Source organism: Pseudorca crassidens, chromosome 5 (genome assembly GCF_039906515.1).
Source record: "Pseudorca crassidens isolate mPseCra1 chromosome 5, mPseCra1.hap1, whole genome shotgun sequence".
Taxonomy (NCBI): domain Eukaryota; kingdom Metazoa; phylum Chordata; class Mammalia; order Artiodactyla; family Delphinidae; genus Pseudorca; species Pseudorca crassidens.
In genome coordinates this window covers 71,304,852-71,330,769 of record NC_090300.1, presented here as the reverse complement: position 1 = coordinate 71,330,769, position 25,918 = coordinate 71,304,852, and the positions used below count along the sequence as shown (strand labels likewise).

Sequence of the window (25,918 nt, the reverse complement as noted above, 5' to 3'; positions counted from 1 at the left end):
AGCTACATGGTATAGTTTGACATTCCCTGACATTCTTGGCCACCTGGAGGACAAAAAACAAAACAAAACCCTAAAAAAAAAACCACTCTTAAAGAGAATTTGAATGTAAATTTAGAGGCAAAGCCTCATTTCACTAAAGAAGAATCTCAGTTCCAGGAAGGTAAATTATTTTCACTTGTCACACAAATAGTTATGAGCAGAGCACAGGCTTCAGCTCAGAGTTCTTACCTCCCTGGAAGAGCTTTTCCTATAGGAATTTAGAATTTAAATATTTACCTGACTTAAAGGGCTGAGATAAAGGTAATGAAGAAGAAAAATAGAGAAACAAGGATGTGTTTAGAGCTTCATCTGGGGTACTGAAATGTGGTGGAATTAATCACTGGGTTTCTGAAAGGCACTGTAATTGTAGTGTATATGAATTGTAGTTCAAACTTGCAGATAGGAAAAGTTTTCATTTTATTTGTGTGTAATTGAACATACTGTATATGCTGTATTCCCGTTCTACCAGGAGGTAGAAACTTAATCTTGGCCACTTAAGGGATCCTCTCTTTGTCCCAGGTTTTCGGTTCAGTTCCAAAGGATTTATTTTATGCTGAGGCACCAGGAGACATCTGGTCCTCTACTGCCATCTAACCATTCACTGAGATATCCACCATGAATTTGATTCATGTCCCTAGGTCCACACAGGTCACTGCTCAGTCATCCCTCATTCTCATGGCCAAGAGGTCTGGTTCTCTTCCTGTGTTTCCTTGGTCACCTTCTGCTGCTCTGGGCCACATTCGGCCATAGGAAACTCTGTGAGGCCAAGGTTCTATTTGCACACACCATACACTCAGTTCCACACTGGGTTTTCCTTCTTGCCCAAGCTTTCCTGGGAAGTAAGGCACAGGCCTCTCAGCTCTCCAATTCTACAAATCTACATGAGGATTTGAGTATCCTTCTCAAGGTTTTAATCTGGGATAAAAAAAAGTGGCAGAATAACTTTTTCAGGATCTCATAATATCTACATGTTCATTGCTTTGTAACCCAGTTCTCTCCCCAACCTAGGAAATATTTTCTTCTTTTTTTAGACTTTTTAATAATAAAAGGTTGCAAATATATACAAAAATAGAGAAAATATCATGACCCCCACGTATCCATTACCCAGATTTAGCAATCATCTACCCCAAACCAATCCTATCTTATCTATACTCCCACCCATTCCCCACCAAGGTTATTTTGAAGAAAATCCCAGACACCATATTATTTCATTTGTAAACATTTAGGCAATCTCTAAATGATAAGAATTCTTTTAAAAAGCAAGACATAATCCTATTAGCACACAAAAAATAATTCCCTAGTATCATCAAATATCTACTTAGTATTCATATATTTCACACTTAAAGTGTCTAATAAATATTTTGCTTTTGAAACAATTTGAGATCCAGACAAGAAGGGTTTATTGCTACTGATTGATACATCTTATAAATCTATTTTTATCTAATAGGTATGGCTCCATCAATCTTCACACACATCCCTTCCCAAAAAGCAAACAAACAAAAACTTTTCTTGAAAAAAAAACAGGTCTTTGTCCTATGTATTTTCAAGAAATCTTTATCTGGACTCCAGGTGGGGAAACTCCAGCCCCTGCCCCACCCCTTCCCCTCACATATACATATTCATCAGATATCCTCTTCAATCTATTCTTCAAGCTTTTTTCCCTGTATTAGTGCATGATACATAAACCCCAAATTGGAGTGGCTTGACACAATAGAAATATATTTCTTCAAGTTTAAACAGGTGTTGCTGATCATCTGAACAGTGGCTCTCTTCCATGCAATGAAACAGGGCTCCATCGTGTCTAACACAACACTCTTGAGTTTGCCAAACATGTCCTCTCATTCCAGTCAACTAGCCAGCAAGGAAAGAAAAGGAACATGGATTATCCCATGTAGAGGTATTTGTTTTTTTAATGCTCCCAGCCTGGATATGGTGCACATCACTTCCATTCGTATTCCATGGCAACACCTAACTGCAAAGGAGGCTGGAAAATAACAATGAGCTGTGTGCTATAGGAGGAAGACGATATGGGGTGAGTATAAAATCAGCTGGTCTCTGCCCCTGCTCAAGAGCTATACTTTTAAAGCTCAAAGGCCAAAATTACAGCTCTGCCACCTCTTTCCTCAATTAATGCATTTAGATTTACCTAGTTTGGCTGGGTAGCATCATGGCATTAAAGGGAGTACCAGGGTTAAGGAAGAAAGATATCGGTTATAATTTCCATTTTTTTTCCTGCCACTCAACATAGTATTTTTAAAGACAGGCTTGTAGTAGGGTCTGATTGAGTTTGAATCCTTGATCTACCCCTATCTAGTTGTGTAAACTTGGTCAATTTAATTCCTCTGAGCTTCGCTTCCCACATTTATAAAATGACACTTACCATTCTTTATTTCATAGGCTCGTGGTAAAAATGAAAGGGCATAAACAAAGATTTTAATACAATTCCTGATATAAGGTCGAAGCCCAATAACTGGCAAGTAGTAATAATAAAGCAAATGATGAATTTTTCTGTAACTGTAAGTCATTCCTCATTACTTCAAGCCTGGTTCTATAGATCAAGCCTCTACACAGGTACATCTCATTTTCTGAATGTAGTCTTCAAAATCTACCTGAAAAGTTTCGAATGCCTATCTCCTCATCATGAATATGAATAACTACAAACATCAGAAGCAGCAGAGTTACAGAACGCTATAAAAATCTGTCAATCTAAATAGTGTATATGTTTGATTCACATTTTAAATGGATTATTTCCTTTAAAAAGGATGGAATAATTTTTGTTGTTTTTATTCTGATTCTTGTTTTCTGTTTTGTTTTGTTTTGCTTTGGACTTGTCAGCTTTTTGCCCTGAGCAATCTTCACAGCTGAATCTCCAAATGCCTGGAAATGAGAATTTGTCAAGGTAGCTGTTGCTCTTCTGCCCTGTCAGGCTGAGGGATCCAGCTGGAAATAAGAGCAGCTGCTCTTGGTGCCCTAGTTTAGGACACTTCAAACACAGCTTTAGCTTTATCCCGTTTTAAGTCCAGACATTTCAAGATCCCATGGAATGGGACACGACCCATATACTTTATATTTGGATGCACTTTTACTGAAGATAGACTGCAGGGGTGGGGGGAGGGGAATGAAGGGATGTAGTGAGAGCCTACTGATGCCAGGTCAATGATATCTGTATTTTTAGAGTACCTTTCATTTCCAAGAATGTGTCCACTATAGCTCAGTATTCTCAGTCATATCAGGCCCTCAAAATTTAGTTTTTTATTGTAAAAATAAAAAACAGATAGTGGTATTTCACTTGAGTTGAAAAAAATGTGAATCTGGTTGGGAATTGGACCTGTCCACCTTTGTGGTTACTCACCTAAAAGAGACCCTTCCTTCCTAGGGTGGAAGGGAGTCACCATTTCACTGCCGTGCTAACAGCCTATTTTTACGTTCAGGAAGTAGAGTTATTGCAGAATCATGAGAATTAGATATGGAAAGAATTCATGAAGCAATCCATTCCAACTGAGGGCCGCTTAAGAATTTTTAGTCTGTTCTCCAATGAGGTGCAGGCCACCACATTCCTCTCACTGTGTGCTGAGCTGACTTTACCCAAGGCTAAACTTCTCTCAGTTTCATAAATAAAAGTATAGAGGTGTTAATGGTCTATTTACAGTTAGTTTTAAGTGGACTGGCTTCCCATGAAAGAGACTATGTTTCTATAGCCATTTTCTTTCACAGGATAGTTATCTTTGGATAAACAAAATCCAAAATCCCCATACACTGATGAATATATATATATACCTGTTAAAAATTAAACAAAACTAAAATTCTATATAAAGTACTTAAAGTACTTAATGAACAATGAGACACCAATTAAAATTTGCAAGACATGAAATACCCTTTAAGATAATGGGACTCATCTAGTCATTATCATCCTATCTATACAATAGCCAAATTTGAGTTATAGAGTCAGAATGCAAGAAAAAAATGAGATCTTTAAACCAGTCTCATAATTTTACTAAAGAAAAATGAAGATCTAGAGAAATCAAGGGACTTGCTTAAGGGCTCCCCCAAAATTATTGGTACGATTCTTCACTGATTAACAGACCAGGGATCTTTGCACTATAGAATACTACTGTCAATTAATTGCTTAGGAACTCTGCAAATATCCGATTGAAATTTCCAAGAATCACTGGTCCCAAATAGCTTCAGCAAACTTTGGTACAACATCTGGTGCACTAGAAGTCTCTCAAGAACTTATGATTAAATTAAGGTTGTGGTGAAATGGTTGGGCCTGGGAAAATTACCTGCTTGAAAATACTATTGACCTTAACTCAGTTACAGAAAATAGCCTCTTAGGACAGAAATCAACAGTGCAATATTTTAGTGCCATCTCTGCCTCGGAATTGTTGGGTGAGTTATGGTATTTACTGATCTTCTCTAAAATAAAGGTATTTAACTAAATCATTCTTAAAGCTCCTCTGAGAGCGCCACTAGTTCACCCAGCATAGCTGTTCTTGCCCAATAAGTATTTATTAAAAGAATTTAGCGCATATGTTCAGTGAAAGATTCTTTCATCATGTAAAGTTCAGAGCATGTCTTACATTGGAAACAATTAATGAGGAAATGTTAACCAGGCATATTGATTTATTTTACAAACAACTATACTCTATATTGTCTTTGTGAGGTTATGCCCTAGTGCTGTATAATAATAAATATACATGTTTAGTTCTGAAAGGAGTCAAAGACTTGAAAACTAATATAAAAAATAAGTAAACCCCCTACTGCAATGGCCGCTATTCACAGAGGAGTTTTTAGGGTGAGAATTTACCAACATGGAAAATATAAAATGAAGGGTAAGAAGTGAAGGCAGGAGAAAGACTAAAATGTCGGGGAAATTCTTAAATTAAAAAGTTTCTGCAATGTAGCACAAGTCCTATGAAGGAAAGGTTACCGGCTTGCCATGGTCCAACAGCTTAACATTGGACAGAATGCCTGGAACTGGCCATTTCCTTACTCTTTTTTCAGCAAAATATCTTCCAAATCATATTCTGAGATGTTTATCATCATGAAACTATGTTTGATTTATAATTTAAGTGATCAATTGTATTTGTTTTACAGAAACGGGCATCACAGTCAATATTTCTAGAAGGCATTTATTCTACATAAATTCTTATTCATATGCACTGTACATATTGAATTGTTTGATGTTAAGGCATAGAGTTATAATAAAATGAAGTCTAAATGTTTGTCAGACAGGAACCTTTTATAACTTAGAGATTGAGAGTAAACCGTGTGACTTCCTTTCCTGAAGCTTCCAGCTTTACGCCCCTCCTTGACATAGTACTGTCATCACATCACCTGGAACTCATGGTTGCACCCACTCTTTCACACACTTGGCCTTCCCCCCTGAATCGCCTTTGAGGACAGGAAACATGCCTACCTTCATAAGCCCAGGTAAATCCTATTTCTAAGACATATTAAATGTTCTTAAATTAATTAATGAAAATTAAGTTCTGTGTTTTGGTGACATTACCACACTCATTATCCATGTGAACAAAGCCCATGATCCTCTCTGATCCCAGATCCCAAATTTGAAGAAGGAGAATAACAGTTATCACTTGGCCACCTTATAGGGGGATTGTATCTATCAAATGGAAAAAAAAGGTGTGACTGTGTGCTGTAATTGTAATTGGCTCTAACAGGTGAATTATTATTTAATGCAATTTTTCATGCTTTTTGGTGGTCACCACTTAGTAACAACAAAACAAAATTAAGGCACTAAAGAAGAGAAAATAAATTAAGTTCACACGGTGTTGCACTTTGGGCATTAAGAAGGATTTTTTTTCTTTAAACTATATGACAGTAACCACTTCCCAGAAAGGTTACCTACTAATGCAAGAAATCAGTGCAACTGAATGAAAAATTTTACCAGGCAGTATTCGTTATTCATTTCATCCATTAGGTCATTTCCCCACTGCTATCTGCATGACTCTGTGCCTTTCACCCTTCAGGTTGGTTTAGCTCAGAGCACGGATATGAAAGACAGAAGACAGCACAGCCTCATAGAATCTGGTCACTTTCATTCTGCATCACATTGATTTTTCTTTCATATCTATTACCTTTCCTATATCTGGTCCAGTTCAGTGCCTTAATAAATGCCTGCCAGGTTGCCTCTCTCAAATCTCCTTTAGACATATTACTTGCTGAATAAATCCTCGCTGGTTGATTTATTAACTTATAATGCTCTCATTGTCCTAGTCTCTTTGCCTCAAAACCCACAACTTTCTCATTTTGCAGTTACCCCAGTGAAAGATTGGAAACCCCCTAGAACCCGACCTGGGATCGCTATGCACAGTATGTGGAATCACCATAGAGAAATCCAACATTCAAGGGAGTCTTCACATTTTTATTACTTAGACTCACTGAGGGCAGGAAGTTACCAAGTGTACTATTTTCAATTTAAGGATGAGAAAGAGAGAGAGAAAGAGAGAGAGAGAGAAAAGAGAGAGAAAAAGAGAGGGAGAGCTCATTGTTCAAGGTCACTCAGCTTATTAGTAGGAGAGCTGGAATTAGGATTGTAGTTTCCGGACTCCTAATTTAGAGCTCTTTCCACTGAACAATTCCATCTCCTTTACTAGTGCTAAAGTTTTAAATACTAAGAATTGTTCAATACCTTTAAATGGTTGAGTGTAAATTCCAAGGACTGTTAGCTTCATTCCTCCTGGGGTCACCCTGACACACAGGCCTAAGCCAGCCATTTTCAGAGCAATCCAGGGACCAAGGAAGGTATCTGTGTTATTGAGTGTGGGTACATTAGTGACTACAAGTAGCTGAAGTTTTAAGGACTCTTCAGGATCGCATTTCCCTGCAAGTTGCACTGCAGTGACCCAGACACAACACTGACAGCTGTAGAGTAAATAAATAAAAACAGAGTATTTTGATCCGAGTGTGGAGGAGGGGCCAGTGAGAAGCTGGGGACAAGAGGAGAAAGAGGCAGACAGAATGAAGCAGCCACAGCTGGGAAAAGAACAGATGCTGGCCAGGAGAGAGGGAGAGCGCGAGAAGGGAGGAGACGGGAGATTAGGGTTCCGCCAATGTCAGAAATGTCGGAGCTCTTGGAAAGGGATACACATACTTGGGACAGGTGGGAAGTGTTTACATTAAAACCAGAATATCAAATGCCTTCCTAAATGCTAGCCAGATCATTAAAGACCCAAGTTGACCCAAAGGAAAAAGCTGAAGTCCTTACCCAGGGAGCCCATTACAGAGAGAGCTTCTAGAATTCTTTATATGCCATTCAAATTACTGGACATCAGCTGTGTGTGGCTGGATATCAACTGTGTGCATTAACTCATTATGCTGTAGGCCAGTGGACCTCAGTGTGGTCTCCAGACCAGTAGTGTGAGCATCACTAAAGACATGGATAGAAATGCAATTTTGGGGACCCATTCAGATGTACTGAATCAGAGAATTGGGGGGTAGGGCCCCAAATCTGTGTTTTAACCAACCTTCTGGGTGATTCCGATGCTCAAGATTGACAACCTCTGCTCTATTTGCCTGACTGCTCAGCTTCCTCAGGATTCTCCTTAAACTCATCACCCCAGGCAACAGGCCTCCCTGTGACCTCACACACGTTGTCTCTCTGGGTTCTGCAGGACCCATGCCCTGACATTAGCAAGCACAAGTCTCCCCAGAGGGGCAACAGAGGCAAGGGACCACACAGCCTGAACATCCAACAGCTGGGCCAACAAACCAACTAAACCCACAGGACAAAACCCTAGAATCCGTGCATTGAGATTCCATTTAGTAAGTGGTATCTGACCAGAAATTGGCCCCATGCAAGGGCAGCCGGCTCAGCCTCCAGGCCATTTTAAATAGCCTCTGCAGTGTCTTTCGTTTAAAGAATACAGAACATTGTCCATTAAGTTATGGAACTTGAGTGTCTAGAGGAAATTTGGAAATTTTGGTGGAAGTTCAGTTCAGTTCAACATGGAGAAAAAAGTATTCTCTATCCCTTGACATTATTTTCGGGCATCGGTGGTGTTGTAGCTGGGGGTCAAGAGATCTAGCTTTCAGTGTTACCTCTTCTACTGATCTTTGATCCCTGAACAGTAACTTGTATTCTCTCATCCTTCTTTCCCCCTCCTATAAAATGAGGAGCTTGATTAGAGAGCATACTTAAGATCCTTTTTCAGCTCTCTTAGATAATATCTTTGTAGTGAAGCTGACTGGTTATTAGAGCCAATGAGAGCAAGTAATTAGGTGGGGCTTCTAAGTCCAATTCTCTGTGTGGTCTGCAGGGCTTGGCTCGGTACAGTCCATCCTCCTTTAACAAACATTGGCTTCTAAAGGACTTTGGTGGTTCACTGTGTATGGATTGGCACCAAGAGACCGATCACCACTTTGGAGAGAATGACTCAAAGTACGTACTGCTTTATACCCAATAGTGTCAACCATAAGGACATCCCAAAATTATCATTAAAGAAACAGTCTTAGAGGTGGGCTAGGGAAGAGTTTCTCAGACCAGGAAACCATCTCCTGATTTCCTGGGACTTTTTCCACTAGGTTCTGCCTTATGTTAAATACCTCAACATATCTAAGACAGAGGGGTCTCACTTTGCCGAAAGACACATTTCTAAAATTATAGAATATCAGAACTAGAAATTCCTTAAAAAGGAAAGTGGGAGAAAATGACTCCCATGAATTTAGTACTAAATACATGAAAATGTATTTAGTACTAATCCTGTACCAGAAACTGTGTTCGATGCTTTACCATGACTATTTACCACACTGAGGAACTCTAATCTTACCCTCCCCATTTCACCACTGGGAAACTGGAATTCGTAGAAGAGACGCCTGAGGTGATAGCTCACACTATGACTTAAAAGCAGACCTAGGACTAGATTCCCAGTCTGGTAACTCCTTAATCTGTTTTTTGTTCCCTTTCCTCATATACTGCCATCACCCCCCGACCAAGCTTCACTATCCTCCCAGAAAAATTTAGAGGTAATACAGAAGTAAGAAAACATGGGGTGGGGGGGGCTTCCCTGGTGGCGCAGTGGTTGAGAGTCAGCCTGCCGATGCAGGGGACACGGGTTCGTGCCCCGATCCGGGAGGATTCCCACATGCCGCAGAGGGGCTGGGCCCATGAGCCATGGCCGCTGAGCGTGCGCGTCCGGAGCCTGTGCTCCGCAACGGGAGAGGCCACAACAATGAGAGGTCCGCGCACCGCAAAAAAAACCAAACAAACAAAAGAAAACATGGGAAAGAAAAAATTCTTTTGATTTTTTTCACTCCTACTACCCACTATAAAAATCGCTGCCTTTTAAAACTTGGGAACAATGAAATTCCCAAGGATAGTTAAGGACTAGCTCAAAAGAGCACCCGGGCAATTGCTTCAGTGTAAGAAATTCTAGTGTGGATTTCCAGAAAGACTTTCTCTTGCAGAGTTTGGGAATCACAGCAGCCACAGTTTGTAGGTGTGGTGTCGTAGTAATAGAAACACGTGCCGATTATTTACTGTGTGTCAGCCACCGTGGTATTACCTAATTTAACCCTCAGAGTCATCCACTGAGGGGAGGATGCCTTTACAGAATGAGGAAACTGAGATCTAGCAAAGAGACACAACATGTCTGAATTTAAACAGCTTCTCAGAGGCAACAGCAACATGTGAACAAACTTTGTTTAATTGTAGATCCTGAGCTTCTAAGCATTATTCTACACTCCCCTTGGGAATAGATGGTGTTAATTAACACCTATGTTGTCCTTCAGGGTTTACAAATGTTAATACCCTCCGTCTTATTTAATCCTCATAAAAATGTGGGAAGGTGTCATGGAGGGAACTGTTAAACTCCATGGAAGGGATGAAAACACGGAAGCCCTGTAAAGTTAAGGAACTGGTCTCAGATTTTACAGGTGGAAAGTACAGAAACAGAACTTCTGAGTCGTAGCACATTGCATTTTCCCTCACATCATAATGACAGACCCTAGCTAACCAAGAAGGGGATAGTGGAGATGTATGACCAAGCTTCAGTCCAAGGCATTGCTTAGTGGGCTAAAGGTCAATCCCACTTGCCCCTGGGGAAGACAGGAAAGGTTGGGGAAGAGCCCAGAGGTCATGGCAGTGATGTAATATGCACTCAGTGCTTGTTCCTCTCACTACCAAATACCAGGTTATTCCTCTAAATATGAGGGGGAAATGAGAGCGGAAATCATGGAAGATGGCTGCTCTTCCTTCTTTGTCCTTTCTCTCCTTCTTTGTCCTTTTATTTTTCTGTCTGTAAATGGACCAGAGGATCTTTAAGCTCTGACATCTGCTGATTCTACTGGCCCTGGGCAGTCAGCTTCGAGTGGGAGTTAGGAACACTCTGCTTTCCCCTATGTTACAGGGTCATGGCTGCCATTGCTGTTGGTTCCCCAACTCCAAGTGCCACTCCCTCCTTCTGGCTGTCTGTGCTGAATGCGTTCTCATCACGCTTTTTGGCAAAATGTGCCTTGTGGTCTGATGAGTCCACATCACACATTAAAGTACATTTCAAAAACAGAATATAAATAATCATATTCAGTTTAATCTTTAACTGACAATGATTTTTATACAAAGAGAAAAGTCCCTTTTTTATAAGCAAATTTTACAGATGCTGGACATCTCACCCCCAAAAACAAAACAAACAAAACATATATATACATTAAAAAAAAAAGAAAAGAGGGGATTATGTGACACAGTTCTTGAATTATTCAAATGCTGGTTTAATTGGAAAGTTTTCATTGATTTTTAATGGAATGTAAAATTATTTTGCAATTACTCCATTGCTGCTTTAAAATATGTGGAGTCTTACTTTTTTCCCCATATGTCCCTATTTATTGGCCATCAAAACTCTGTATTATACATTTGTAAACACACAGAGATTTTGACGTGCATACTATTACAAAATGATAAGCTATAAATGCATAAGCACTAATGAAAAGTTCTAAGGGCAAGAGTTGATTATTAACGTTTTCTCTTCTTTGACCTTAGGCAAGACTTTTAATATCTCTGGTCCTCCGTCTCCATGTCTGTAAACTGGAAATAATAATCTCCACCTTGCCTCCTTCACTACATCACAGAATTTGTATAAAGATTAAACAATTTGGAAAACTATATGGCATTGCACCTGTGAGGCATTTTTACTGTGATTATACTCATTTCTCTTTTTTAACCTCCTCCTCAAGTGCTACTCCATACAATGTGAATCTGTTATCATATTACAGATGTTGCTCTCTTTAGCTGTTTTTATATCCTAGGAATATATGACCATTTAGATTGATGATCATATAAATCTTTTCATTATTTATCTTCTTAGTTACCTGTAATTTGTTACTGTTATGTCATTGTTTCAAAACTTGGGCATGCCAGGTGACAAGTCTTGTTAAGAAGATGCAAGGTATAATATTGTATTTATTTGTTAATGATTAAAATAGTCATGTTTCTTTTCATTCATTTTTCTATTGTTTTATGATGCTTTTGTTTTTTAATTGGAAATATCACATTCGATATTTTAATCTGAATATTTGTTCAAGCTATCCGAGACTGCAACACCCAGAACCTAATAGTAAAGTTGTTGCTACGTCAAAGAAATTTTTTTTTTCTTTTTGTAAGGATTAAAAGAGTCAGAAGTCACTGTGGGACACCTTAGATGTCTGCCTGTCAGAGCCATCTTAAATCTACTGAATTAGCAATTACACATACATATACACACACAAAAGGCAACAAAATTTAAATTGTTTTACTTATACAATGGTGGCAGCTGTAAGATTTTGGGAAAAGTCTTCATTTCTCTGAGCCTCAGTTTCTTATCATTAAAATGAAGTTAGTAATACTCCCTTTATATGTCTTATAGGTAGTTGTGGGGAACAGTTATAACAGTGGTTATGAGTGAAATTGATAAATGGTAGAAAGTGACCAGAACAGAGAGAATGTGTTTCTCGAATTTGTTGGCCCTGATGATGTTTGCAGGTAGAGCTAAGCCAGGAACCAGGGTCAACATTCACAGTCCATGAATCATCACTCAAATCCTCAGTCATAAAGTGAAAGGCAAGTCTAAGCTATCGTTTGATTTGTTGTGGTTTTATGCCCTTTAAAGCCACGCCTACCTATATAAGAACCAAGAACTTATGAGAAATTCATTTGAAACGTTTGTTCTATTGGGTACAGCAAAGTGGGGCCCAACCCTTTCATGATGAACCCAGGTTGATTTAGTTAACGGCTTGCATCTGGTTTCCAAACTTGCCCTTACGTAACCCTGGTGAGTCTTAACTCAGCCTCAAACATTAATAAAGACAGAAACCTCGCACATCAGGGCAAAAAACCCTTGTTCTTACAAACCTCCAATCAGCACAGCTTGAGCGTCCAAAGCTACACAAAAGATACTAGTGTTTCAGGGGTTTAACGAGCCCGTGGAGTCATCCAGATCGCACCCTGAGCTCATTACCATAACCCAGTTTAAGAGCACAGAGACCACAAAATTGCTGTGTGTGCCGAAGCGGGTAATGCAGTAATCCTCAGCTCCTGGATTATCGTAGGGCCAGGGAAATGTTAAAAAGCACAAGGCCTCGGGTAGCCTCTAGGGGAACTACTGGAATGTTGTTTATCTTCAGACCGCAACAACTGGTCCAGTATTTCACAACAGGAAGGTCTGTCCTGGGGCTCAGACGTTGAAGGCTTAGAGAAACAAGGCCTGAAATAACCCCCCCTTCTCTTCTACCTTCTATCTCCCCACCCTCTGGGACCCCTCTCCCACCCAACAGTTCAGATGAAAAAAAAAAAAAAAAAAAAGGCACAGCCAGGGCTGAGACCTTGAAATAGATACAGCTTTCTGAGCAACTTGCAGTTAATTTAATACTCTGGCTGGGAAGGGACACAGCCTGATCCAACAGGATTTTAGGTGACAGGGAAACTAGAAACTATGCCTTTTTTTTTATAGTCTTAACCCCTTAGTTTATAAAACTCAACCTTCCTTCTACAGCATCTGTGTTTTCAGAAGTTCAGATGTATTCTCTTAGATCTCTTATAGGACAGAAAGGAGAAACTGATCATGATTCAAATTCCAAAATGAAAGTCAATGCCTGGTAACTTCATCTTAGCTCCATGTGATTTGGGAAATTCATTTTTAAAATTCATAATAAGTATCTCTGTGATCTTGGACGAATCAGTTAACCTCTCTGAGACAGCGCGTGAACATTCAGAGGACAGATGACAAGAGTTTATATTCAGGCCCATGAAATGGAGAGGTTGCGTGAGCTTTGCTAGTTCAGGATCCAGGGATCTCTGAATCTCTCTGACAGCACAGAACTCAGAAAAATTTCGGTGGTTTTATTATTTAAAGAAATGGGAGCAGATTGTTGTTGAGAAAGGAATCTTTATACACCAGACCATGAGGAGGTTCCTGAGCTTTTGGGGAGTTACAGTAGAGACCCATTGGTCTCTAATATTTATGATCGAGTCTCATCACTTCAACTGCTTTTGCTTTAAAAGCACAAACTGCTTTTACTTCAACTCGGCTCTTCTTTCCTGTGATGGAGAGAAGGAAGAAAGCTGGATTCAAGATAAATCTTCTTCTGGACAAGCCAAGATGGAGAAGCACTAGACCTCAAGACAGATGACTAAATGATAATTGTTTAAGGAAAATGTAACTACTTCATATCCAACTCCTTCTTGGTTACATTTAACCCTTAGCATTCTGGCAGGTCAAAGTGTACCTACTTCTGGTATACCTACCATGTCCAGTCTTAGGCATAAAAGATGAACAATACTCACACTGTGCACTCAAGAAAGGTACAGAGAATACATAGGTAAAAAAAAAATCAACTCTCGTATCAGGCAAAGTGAAGAACAGAGCAAGCAACAAGTTATGGCTATGGAATGCAGAGAAAACACAATGAACTCTGGCTGTGGATGTCAAGAAGGCCGCCGTGAAATCAGTACCACTTGACCTGAATCTCAGAGAATATGGGGGAGAGCTCATTTCAAGCTGAAGTCAAAGCAGCAGCAAAAGCAAAAAAGTGTGAAACTATGAGTGATACATAAGGAAAGCAGTGAGCGATTAGGGAGGCCATAACGGGTTGCTGACTACACCCTCCCATCCTTCCAGAAGGACTCCCACTTTCAAACTGCTCTTTATGGCACCTATGAGGTGGAAAAATTCTTTTCCAGAGCAGCGTAGTGAGGAAGTTAAAAACACAGGCCCGGGGGTCCAACTGCCTTGTTCTAAAGCTAGCTCTGTCACTTACCATTGCGCTACTCTGATCTGGTTGGATGACCTCTCTGGACATCAGGTTCTTCTTCTATAAAATGGGAATAATGACATTACCTGCTGTGAGATTTAAATATAAAAGTGATGTAAAATTCTTGGCACAGTGCCTGGCACAGAGTGAGGATTCAGTGTTACTGTTTTTGTTGTTACTTGCCTATTTTAGCTCTCTTATTAAATAGGTATACTTAAAAACCAAAGGATGATCCATTCCTATTCTTGGCCCAGAATTTAGACTAATGTTTTGCACAAAAAAGAGGACTTCTATAAACACTTAAATAAATGAATGAATGAATGAACTCATGTATAATAAGTGAAAGATCAAATTTCAGATCTAGACTTTCCTATCACCAGGATCTGACTTTGGCTCATGTCATTGAGCTATACGCTATCTTCAACTTTACTGTTTTATAGATGCTAGTAGATATTCTGGATGTGGTGATGTGCACTTGGGTGGACAGCTGGAGAGATGCCAAGACATAGGTAGGGAATTCCTTGGACCCAGTGCTCTGCCATTGCCTGGTCTTTCTCTCTGAAAGGTATTTACTTGGTTTGTGACTAAATGCCATTAACTGTAAGATAAAAATAATTACAGTGACCACTTAGTAGGGCAAAATCATTAGATGACTCAAGAAAAAAACAACCTCTCTGAAAAGGCATTTGGCTAAAACCTAGCCAGATAATGAGGTGTCCCAGGATGTCGGAGAGAATTGCAAGAACAATACCATTTTAAACAAGCCACTTTAACAAACTCCTCGGGTACTTTCTTACATTCTGAACAAATTCAGAATTAAGGATGAAAAAGTAAAACCAAAGTTAGCAGCTATGGGGTAATAAAAACTTTCCAATGTTAAAAAGAATACGCATATCAATACATAGAATATACAGATATCTAGTTCTTTTGGATGGGGAACTGGGTGCATTAAAAAAAAATGCATTCCTTCCTAAATTACCCTCAGGTCAGCTAAAAAAGTTTAGCACTAGGGAGGAGTAAGAGGTAAGGATGCAACAACAAAACAACAACAACAAAAACCACTGCAGAATGGCTGGAGATTCTAGAGGAATAAATGTAGAGAATTTAAAAAATATGCTTCATACCCATGGCCTTGCAGACTTGTGTGAATATTGGTATTTCTGTACAATAGATCCTAAAGAGTAGACTTGCTAAATAAAACAAAAAGGATGGAAATTTTAAAACTAATAGGTGCTGTCAAATTCTCCTTTCAGACTATTGTAGCAAGCTATACTTTGTGCCTGGGGGCCCTGTCTTTGACATCCTGGCCAACAGAGTCTACTGAAAAAAAGAATAAGCTGAAAATTGGAAACAATCCATCAATCCATCAACAGTTAATGGATCAACAATTCTGGTGTAACCCTGTGGCGGACAACTACTGCACAATAAAAAGGGAAAAAAAGTCACTGATGTACACAGCATCATGATAAACTCAAAAGAATACACTAAATGAAAGAAGTCATACAAAAATAATACATAAGATTCCACTTGTTTGAAATCCTAGAAAAAACAAAACTATTCATAGTGACAGGAACCCAAGGCTGGAAGGGAAGTGGATTGTCTATGAAGTGGCAACAGGAAACATTTTAGGTGGATGGAAATATTCTATATCTGACTGGGGTGGTGGTAACATGGGTGAATATTGGTCAAAATGCTAAGTATATCTCAATAAATTCCATTAAAATGTAAAAGAATAAGACAAAAAGAGGGAGGGGTGATCTCCAGGATTCAAATGTGGTTCCGATTGTATCTGACCCTGGATTCTAGTGTTTCTTTCTGTCACAACACCTTCTTTTAGAATATTTTATTTTCACTTTATGCTCCTCTAAAAGTTGAAATCTCAAGGACCAGGGCACTCTTAGACTCTTCCAGGGCTGCCAAGCAAGTAAATTCACTTGGTCTGTAGTCTTTTACATCCAGTGTAAATTTCAAGGAGTCACGTTCTGTATGTATACAAGCGCTTGCTTCCCTGAGACATCCATACCCTCCCTGGGCTATTGGAAGGCGTTAGGGTGCCTTCTTGCCTCCCTATCGTGTGCTTAGCTTGGCTTTGAGTCTCACTGAGCCCTTTCCCACCACGGAAAGCTTTGCACTTATCTCTTTTTACGATCTTTTGATTATATTCTCTTATGGTCCAAGGATTTTCCCCACAAAATTGAAATGACAGAAAATATAAACAGATTTCTAGATACACATGTTCCTACAAAACATTTTCACATGTCTTATCTCATTGGTTCTTCAGCAACCCTGTAAAATAGGAACATCTCCCGTCACTTTCAGGATGTAATTCCAACTCTTTGCGTTAGCTCACAAAGTCCTTTAGCATCTGGGTCCCTCTCACCTGGCTTGCCTCATCTCTAACCCGCAATCCCCTACATCCATCCACCTTTTCCTCCAGCCAGCCTGAGACACTAAGGCTTCCTATCCTTCCACACCCCTAGACATTAATACATGTTACTCTTTCTGCCAGTCACAATCTTCCATCTTTGCCTTCTTGCCTAAAACCTAATTACCTCTAAACGTTGGCCTGCGTCAACCCTCTGAAGTCCACCACTAACTGCTCCCAGGACTCTATTGTAACGCAAAGCAGAGCATTTTTATCGTGGTTTCCTGGATTTCCACTCCCACTGTGCGTTCCTGAAGGCCAGGACATTGCCTACTTTATCTTCTGGCCCCGCAGTGACTAACATGACTGACACATAAGAAGTACTAAAAAAGCATTTGCTGAATGAATGGATGTGATGTGAAATTTCTGGACAAAAAGATGACTGTCCAATGTCTAAAGTCTGAATTGCAGACTCAAAGGAGGAGACAAGATCCTGATTCTGAGCTCTACCCTGAGTTCTACACATGCCTTGGTGGCGTGACTGTAGTCTTTTTGTTTGTCAGAAAAGTCTGAGGCCAACTTAAGGACACAGAGACTGTAATTTTGCTGTGTCGATCTCAGCTGAAACCAAGATATTTTGGCACGAGACAGTAATCACTTAACTGCCTTGCACCTAAGAACACTAATATTTTGGCCTTTCCAGACAGGCTCGGGAATGTGATTAGGAGCCATTTGAAAAATGACACCCCACAGTAAAATGGAGCTTTGTGGCCTCTTCCTCAATCCCAGCTTCTGATCCTTTAAAACCGCCTTTAGAAACAATTATTTTCCTCTTCTTGTGTAAGTTTATTTAAAAAATGAGAATAACAACTCTCTTCTCAACTCTTCGCTGTCAAATTATCCAGTATTTATTTAGGCAATATTCAAGTCTCCGTATTTAGAATAAACCTGAAATCTTCCTATCCAACCGACTAATGAAAGTCTATGCTAGAAGATGTGTCCAGTCATTATACTTTGCCAAAGGCATACAAGCAGAAAATGACTTCGTGAGTTAGGTCCTCATTTTTGGTCTTCCCCGTATCCTGCTGAGCCTTTGAGATCAATTTGTCTCTGTCGATGTTTTCACAGGGCCGTCATTAGCTACTAGAATCTCAGGTTTGGACTGGAACTTGTTGTTTGATCCTTTCTGTACAGCTCTCTGCCAAATGGCTCTGGAATTTCTGTTTGAAAACTCCCTCTAGAAAGAACTCACTAACTCCTAGGAACAGTTCATCCCATCTTTGAACAACACTGGCTACTTCACCTTGTGAAATCATTTTTCCTGGAGCTTCCATAACTTTAGTCCTACTCTAACCCTTAGAGCACAAGTATAATGCCTCCTCCATGCCAGCCTTCAGATGTATGAAAATGATAAAGATAATTCCATTAAATCTTCTGCAAGTGACTCCCTCATAGGAAGTGGCTTGAGTCATGCTCCCTAAAGATTCCTGTCAATCGAAGGTCTGGTCCCTAGATCTAGAACCTGCCACCCACATATGTTCTGATGAAACACATAGAGCAGGACCATTGACTACCTCCGTCATCACTTTACACGATCCCCACAGCTCTTTCCTTCATCTTATATTTTCCATTCTGCTTTCAAATTTCCCTTCCAGTTTATTCTTTCATGAAGCTCGTACACTCATTATATTGTCCTTCCTTTACCCGTGCTATTAAAAAGTGTAGCACATATGGTATTTCCAATACAGAAAACACAGATACACAAAGAAAACTGTAATACAGTACATTTGTATATAATCTTTATATATAGATATATATCAAGATATAAATCTTTATATATAGATATCTTATATAATTGAAATCCCAGTTCTGTCTGGTGGCAAAAGTTGTTAGTTTGTTATTTGACTTTGCTTTTTCCTGACCATGAGATTTTTCCAGATCCACAGGCTGCTATCTCTGAACCCTCCAAGTTGATGCCTGGAGCATTTCCCATACCTTCCATGCCACTCTGAGGCTGCAGACCCTTCTGAGGTACGTCTTTGTTCTTTTTTGCCCAGACATGATGCACCACCAATCCTTGTTCAGCGCCGCTCCTCTGTGTTAGACAAAGTATCCTAGAACCTGCTAGAATCCAGACAGGAAGTAAGCTCCTGATCAGCTATTAATCTCAGATCACCTCACCTGGGGAAAGTGTAATACTTAACCACTCACCTCCCAGTTCTTTCAAGTGAACCACTGAGTAGGGGGGAGTCACTTTCTCAGGAACTTTCCTCAGCTTCTCACTAGTTTGTTCATCTCTCTTCCCCATCTCCAGATTTTTATCTAGCTACCATCGATATGAAAACCATTCTAGGCTTCCTTCTAGGCCAAAACCAATCCATGCCAGAACCTTCATCATGAATTTCTAGAAGAGCCAGACTCTGAAAAGTTCTACCGCATTTGCTCTGAAAGTTTTCATTTCTGTCATGGGCTTTGAAAAGCCTAATTTGAAACTAAAAAATCAAGCCTTTCCCCCTATCTTGTTTCTGTGCTTCTGCAGTAACAATTCACCTTGACAGCGTGAGGCTAAAGAGAATAGCCCCAGGATCCAAGAAATTGGAAGGAGGTAAAAATATCAATTAATATCTAAAAATCTTATTCAGCTTTCCAGAAAACAGAACGTTTGGGATCCCTTGCCAGGAAGGAAGGGTTAAAAAGCACTTACAATCCAGAATTCCCATACCCCCAACCTTTCCATCATCCAGGAGCTCCTGCTGCAGGGTCTTAAGAGACAGGCTCAGATGACCCTGCAGGGTATCTTATTCCTCCTACTTTATTAATCTCCTATCCAAGTGAAATCACAGAATGTATCCCTATCTGATTTATCTCCTGTCCAGTTAAAATGCATGTAAGTCACAAGAATTCCTTTTGGCCCTTAGAATCTCAGGTAGCTATTAGAGTCCCAGTGCAGAATCATGTCAGCAAATGGACAGGAGGCCATCCTAGGGACGGCCTACGAGGGGATCTAGGCAGGCCCAGGATGCGGAGGAAGAGGGTGGCTGAGTCTGCTCAGAAGGCATCCGTATGTTGGTCTGCTAACCTGGAAAGTGGTGACACCTTCCTGGGTGGAAAAAGAGGGCACTATGAAAAAATCATCACCAGATGGAGGGCTATTCCACCTCTACTCACGTGCAAGCCAAGGCAGATCTCCACCGTCAGAGTACCTTTAAAAAGTTTTTTAATTGAAGTTGACACACCATTCTTAGTCAGTTCCTTATGGGTCAGTCAACTATTCAAATTATGCAGTGTTTTCTAAGTCCTAGTCTCAAAACCAGGTAAGCACGGGAGTGTGTTGCCACACAGGAAACCTCAGGGAAGTCCCAGGACCAGAGTCAGGCTATGTTGAATGGTCAGAATGGGAAAGACAATATTATGGCTCCGATGAGGGGGAGCAATGAAGAAACTGGTGAAAAAGAAAAAGCTCAGTGGCTAGGAGAGTCAAGAGGCTTTGAGAAGGAAGAATTAATCCGGGGTGTCATTTTTATTGCATTTCTAGCACATCTTTCCTTTGCATCCCAATTCTACCATAATCCACTGTGAGCTCAGGTAATGCAAACTCATTTTCATATCAGCAAAAGGGATTAAGAAGGTAAATCTTCAGAGGGAGAAAATAACCATGATGTATTTTAAAGCTGAATGCAGTATAAATGATTTTGTATCTGCTCTTTTGTATTATTCATGCCTCAGCTCCCTGTCACGGCCATGAATAAATGAAATTTAACAAATGTTGTTTGGTCCACAGTGGCCCAGAATCACCCTAGAAGCTGAAGATCAGCTGCAACCCCATTCCAGGAGCTCTTAGAGTATGAATGTGTTGGTCTTGGAGATCATCAAAATCAAAATTAAAAGACTTCCTCAGTCTTTTCAAGCTCCCTTTGATAAAAAAAAAAAAAAAAAAAAAATCACACGCCCACATTTAATTGCATTTGAAATTCAAGGTAAATTAAGTATTGTGACAAAAAGGCAAACCAGATCAATGGAACAAAGTGTGCTGCTGTGTATTCATGGCACACGTCTCCCTTGAACTTTTACAGACCCTCCTTGGCGAACTAAGATATGGGTCAGTGATTGGTAAACTATGACCTGCAGCCTGCTTTTATATGGCCCATGAGTTAAGAATGGTTTTCACATTTTTAAATGGTGATGAAAAAGAAGAATAATACTTCATGACATGTAAAAATTATATGAAATTCAAATTTCAGTGTCCATAGATGAAGTGTCACTGGAGCCCAGCCACACTCACCCTTATTGGCCGTGGCTTGCTTTTGTGCTACGGCAGCAGAGCAGAGTGTGTGCAAAAAAGATCATGTGGCCCCCAAGTCCTGAAATATCCACTATCTGGCCCTTTACAGAAAAAAAACAAAATTGTCTAGCCTTTGTAAACCAATGCTTTCTTTTAAAGATGAGAAAATTAAAACTGAAGGAGAAGAAAGATCTCAAGGTCGCCCACCTGGTATTCGGCAGAGACATCTCCAGAATCAACTCATCTAAACTCCACGTGGGATCCTTTCTTATTATACCAAGTGGTCTGGAGTAGAGGTGAGGGGGGCTGTCCCCAGGATTACAGACAGCAAGCCCGTGACTGAACAGGCTGTAGGAACCAGAGCCATGGTTTCAAGGGTTCAGGAGCATACGTGAATAATGTGTTTCCTAAGGAGAAGAGAAGAAAAAACAAGACAAAACAACACTGAAACTAATTATGTAGGTGTGCAGCAAATTCATTTTGGCCCAGCACATGCTCTACTGTGAGATCTGGCCATCTAACCTGGTCTGAATTGAATGCCGCATGCCTTTCGGTCCCAGTACCCATCCACTGCTTGTACTTACTCTTACTTTGCTGCTTCCATTTAAGGGCCCTCAGAAACAGGGATGTGAAATGCTTCATGTAAGGGGAGGCACTGGGAATAAACAGAAAAGAGAATCTGGGGGTGAGGGAGAGAGTTGAGCTTGGTTTTCTGCTGGAGGCTACATTTTTATTTTTTTCCGACTGGCACGCGTCTTCTTTGTTTTGAATAATGGAGATAATTATACATTCAAGGGATCACACTCTAAACCCCCCAAATGATTAAGAAATCTTATTGCAGGCAATCATGAGAAAATGTAAGGGAGGATTACCCAGAGAGACAATGCAAATCATACATCTTCAAGTGCCTCGCTTAGCACAGAGACCTAATCACCATTCTCCTCTCTTTCCCATGGCTGGATTGTTTATATTCCAGGCCTCTCTCAGGGCACAGCAATGTTCTTTCCTAAACCCTGCTCATGTGTAGTCAAAGGTTCAGATGGGTCCCTCTTGGGAAACTGCTACCTCGGTGATTTTGATTCCGACCTGTAAGCTCCCATTTACCAGCAACTGGGAATAGAACAAAAGCTTGCATTATGTTCAGGCTGCAAGATTCTTTATCTAGGGAGAAAGGAATCCTGTGTATCATTTGCTCAATTCAACAAATATTTATTGGGCAGCAACCACAAAGCAGACATTACTCTAAAAGCTGGGATAAAACAGTGGAAAAAATATAATCCCTGACCTTATGGGTCTATATCTAGTCAAGCCAGATAGATAGACAAGGAAATAGGAAAATCAAACGTGTGTCATGAAGGAAATTAAAAAAGTAAGTCCAGATTGTTCAGGGGTTGCCTGGGTGGAGCAAATCAATTCGAAGAGTCCATGGAATTAACAAGGAAAAGAGCTTAGAGGGAGCATCTGTCAGGTGGAGGGGACAATTGTGAAGCCCTGCAGATGAGAGAGGTCATGGATTGTTGACAAAACTAGGGTGGGACTGATCAAACCTTGGGAAGGGGAACAGCAGACACGTGGATAAGGAGGGAAGATGACCAAGGATGGGGCTGGGAATATCAGCTGATGCCAACCAGGAAGGGTCTTGTGAGCCTTATCCCGAGGATATGGAAGGCAGGCATTTCGGAAGGCAATGCAGAGTCTCAAAAGTGTTTTGATGACAGTGGGGGATCGGATCAGGTTTATCTTCCTACCATACCTCGCTGTCCAGGGATCACATATCTGACTCACTATGCCCTCAGGTGTATGGTGTAACAATAATAATAATAAGAAGAAGAAGAGCTAATACATATTGTGTTAATATGTGCCTGGGATTGTGTTAAGCACTTTACCTGAATTATATGATTTACTCCTTACAACAGTCCTATGAAATAGATATTACTATTATCTGTAACTGACAAATGCGGAAACTGAGGCACAGAGGTTGAGTAACATGCCCAAGAGTGTACAGTTCTTAAGGTGAGGAGCTGGAATTGAAAGCCAATACAGTCTACCTCCAAAGCTCAGACTAAACATGGGCCTGTGAGTGAAAAAATCAAATACAACTTCCAGCTCTGGTTCTCAGTGTGATCGTGGGCTTTCACTCTCTGGTCTCCTTGTCTTTAAATAAGAAGAATGAGCTACGTAACTTTCAATCCTCTTTCTCTTGTCTAATATCAAGATATTGTATTTCTCTTAGATGTCAGCAGAAAAGCAATAGTTCAGGGTAGTCATTTGACTCTTAACTGTTCTTAAGGCAAGAAATAGTTACAAGAAATCAACCCCTATAGAAGATTTATGATCTCTCTCGGGGATAATTCCAAATCTTTCTTCCTCTCCCCTCACTCTCTCAGTCGTCTTTCCCAAGGTTTGTGATGGAAATCCAGTGACAGAGTGATTTCCATAAACACGTGTTGATTGTCAGTGGATCAGAAAATACAATATCACTGGAACTTCCCCCCCACACGTCACTGTCATCAGGTTTTGTCTTCTTTGTGGTCCATCGACAGTGACAATAATCCAGGCTCTGTTTTCTCTCTGTCAATTACACTTTAAGCTGGTCAGGGTGAGACTTCTCATTAAAGAAAAATCAACGGCTCTGAAAAAGCAGGTGTTAAAAGTTAACAAAAGGATTGAATATTCATAATGGTTAAATTGTGTTTGTTTAACCAATTTTTGTGTTTGGCATGGCCAACAGGTACCTTTTCCTGAATTTGCACCACCATCCATAACATAGAATGGAAGTCGTGACTGGCAAAAAAAAAAAAAAACGGTTAGAGAAAGGTAGAGGACCATCCTATTTTAGTGTCTTCAGGATGCCAGGGGACTATCCATGCTCAGTTGGGTTTTGATACTAGAGACATAACTCAGTGGTCTCAGCTGCAGAATTCTTAGACTTCGTGGAACCACAGGTCTAAAATCTTGGCAAGCCTGAGTCATGGCTTCAGTCTCTGTCTCCTTCGAAAAAAATCTGAAGAGCAAGTGATTTATGGTATTTCTTCTTCTAGAAGAGCTCTCCAACCCCTGGCCACTGAATGGACTTTGAAATATGCCCACAGGGATCCTTTATCCACGGACAATCTCTGAGTGCTTATTATTCACTTTACTAGTGTAGAAGCTCTTTAATCATTGTCTCTGCGTTTGCTTTAATCTAGAAACTGTCAATTTATTAGCTCATAATGTGCCTGAAGCTTTTCACCATCTTACTGGAGAAAGACTTGTATAAATCCAGGAGATGATTCTAAAGAAGTCAGATTGATATGAGATAAGGATACGAAGAGACAAAATAATATAGCAATTAGAGTACAGAACTAAAGTTTATTTATGAAAAAAAGCATTCTATATTTTGTTTCAAGAAGAGTAAAATCATTTTTAACTCCACCCAGTGATAACTGATGAGTGAGTAAAAGAATTATTTATTATAAACATGAAATTATCCATCACAAAGGATTTTCAGCACCAAAGTCTTAGGAAGTTACCCAGAGTGCACACTGGAGGGATACTCCTGAAAATGAAAGTGGTTAAGAAATCAAAGACCATGAGCTACAAATATATATATATATATATATATATATATATATATATATATATACACACACACATATACATATATATATGTATATATATATTTCTGAGGTTGAAAAATCTCAAATGTGTGTGTATATACATATGTGTACGTGTGTGTGTGTGTTTTCATGGAGAATAATCAGAGCATCAAGAAAAATAATGTTCAGGACACAAAGATAAGTAAGGAGCCCAGCCCAGCACAAGAGCAAAGCAGCACAGAGTGCACATGCTATAGAGAAGATAGCAAAAAGAGTCTAGAGAGAAGGGACTGAAAGAATGACTCCACCTTGAAATAAAACTGTGGAATACTTGGCTTCCAGATGACCTAAAGACTGATCACAGCTAGTCTAATAGCTATAATCACTGTGAACTCTACCTATGACATTCCTGATCTGTTGCTGTTTGTCTTCCATCTTTCTCCCAGGGTGGTTTTATTATCAAGTAAAATATTTGCTTCTTTCTTTTTCCTTACAGAAGAGACCTTTACAATTACCTAGTCCAATTCATTCACTTTACAAATGAGGAAACCAGGACCCCGAGAGGTTAAAGTGAATTGCTCAGTCACCTAGATGGAGAGTACCACAGACAGGACTAAAATCCTGAATCTTCTAATTCCCAAACCACACTTCATTGCAAGAGCCCATTCTTCCTCTGAAATAATTACCACTTTCCTCTTCATCATAGTGGTAATTTCTGCAAAGGCAGAGAAATACTGTGGGTGATTCTCAAATGCTAGATGTTTAAATTAGCATTTGGGAACTATATATCTACATAGAATTACTGGAAGTTGAAAGGAAGACAAAACCATCACCTTTACTTTTAAGAGGGTCCCAACACAATCTTCCAGCATACTTGCTTAAAATTGGTTCTTCCTTCCCTATCAATTAGCCATCTTGCTTTTATTTTCTTACCAGAGATAGAATTTAATGATTCAAAGGATCTTGGAGATCACCTAGACTTACTTTCTTATCTTATAAGTGAGAAAGCTGAGGTTCAAAAAGGATGCCTCACCAAATCACAAAATATTCGAATTTGAAGAAGCAACAATATTTAGTCAACTTTTTTTTTTAATTTAGAGAAATAGGAGAAGTACTTAACTATTATAACACCTGTATTTCTCACTACCTATAATTAATAATTCTTCGTATTTTTCTATATTTCTTTCAAATATTTTATATAAGAAATAAAGCTATGCAGCTACAGTTGAAATACATTTTTCCCAACCCCTAGTCTTACTGACATCCTCATCAACCCAAGGACAGCCGATATTAGAAATTTGTGAATCCCTGTGATCTACTTTGTATAATTTAACATACACATATAGATATCAATGGACAATGTATATTCCCAGCTAGTGCCAGGGGATTGGGGATATTAAATCAAAACTATTCTGA

At 39.7% G+C, this 25,918-nt stretch overlaps 1 long non-coding RNA gene across 3 annotated transcripts; it reads left to right on the top strand.

The window, feature by feature from the left end:
* Window positions 1–1,891: 1,891 nt before the first annotated feature.
* On the top strand, window positions 1,892–25,918 carry LOC137225027 (uncharacterized). Of its 3 annotated transcripts, XR_010943658.1 has the most exons (6): window positions 1,892–2,071; window positions 5,330–5,472; window positions 6,316–6,372; window positions 8,319–8,440; window positions 18,581–18,673; window positions 21,084–25,918. It is a non-coding gene; the product is annotated as an uncharacterized lncRNA (long non-coding RNA). The 3 variants fall into 3 exon arrangements; XR_010943659.1 differs by lacking the exon at window positions 6,316–6,372; XR_010943657.1 differs by lacking the exons at window positions 6,316–6,372; window positions 8,319–8,440.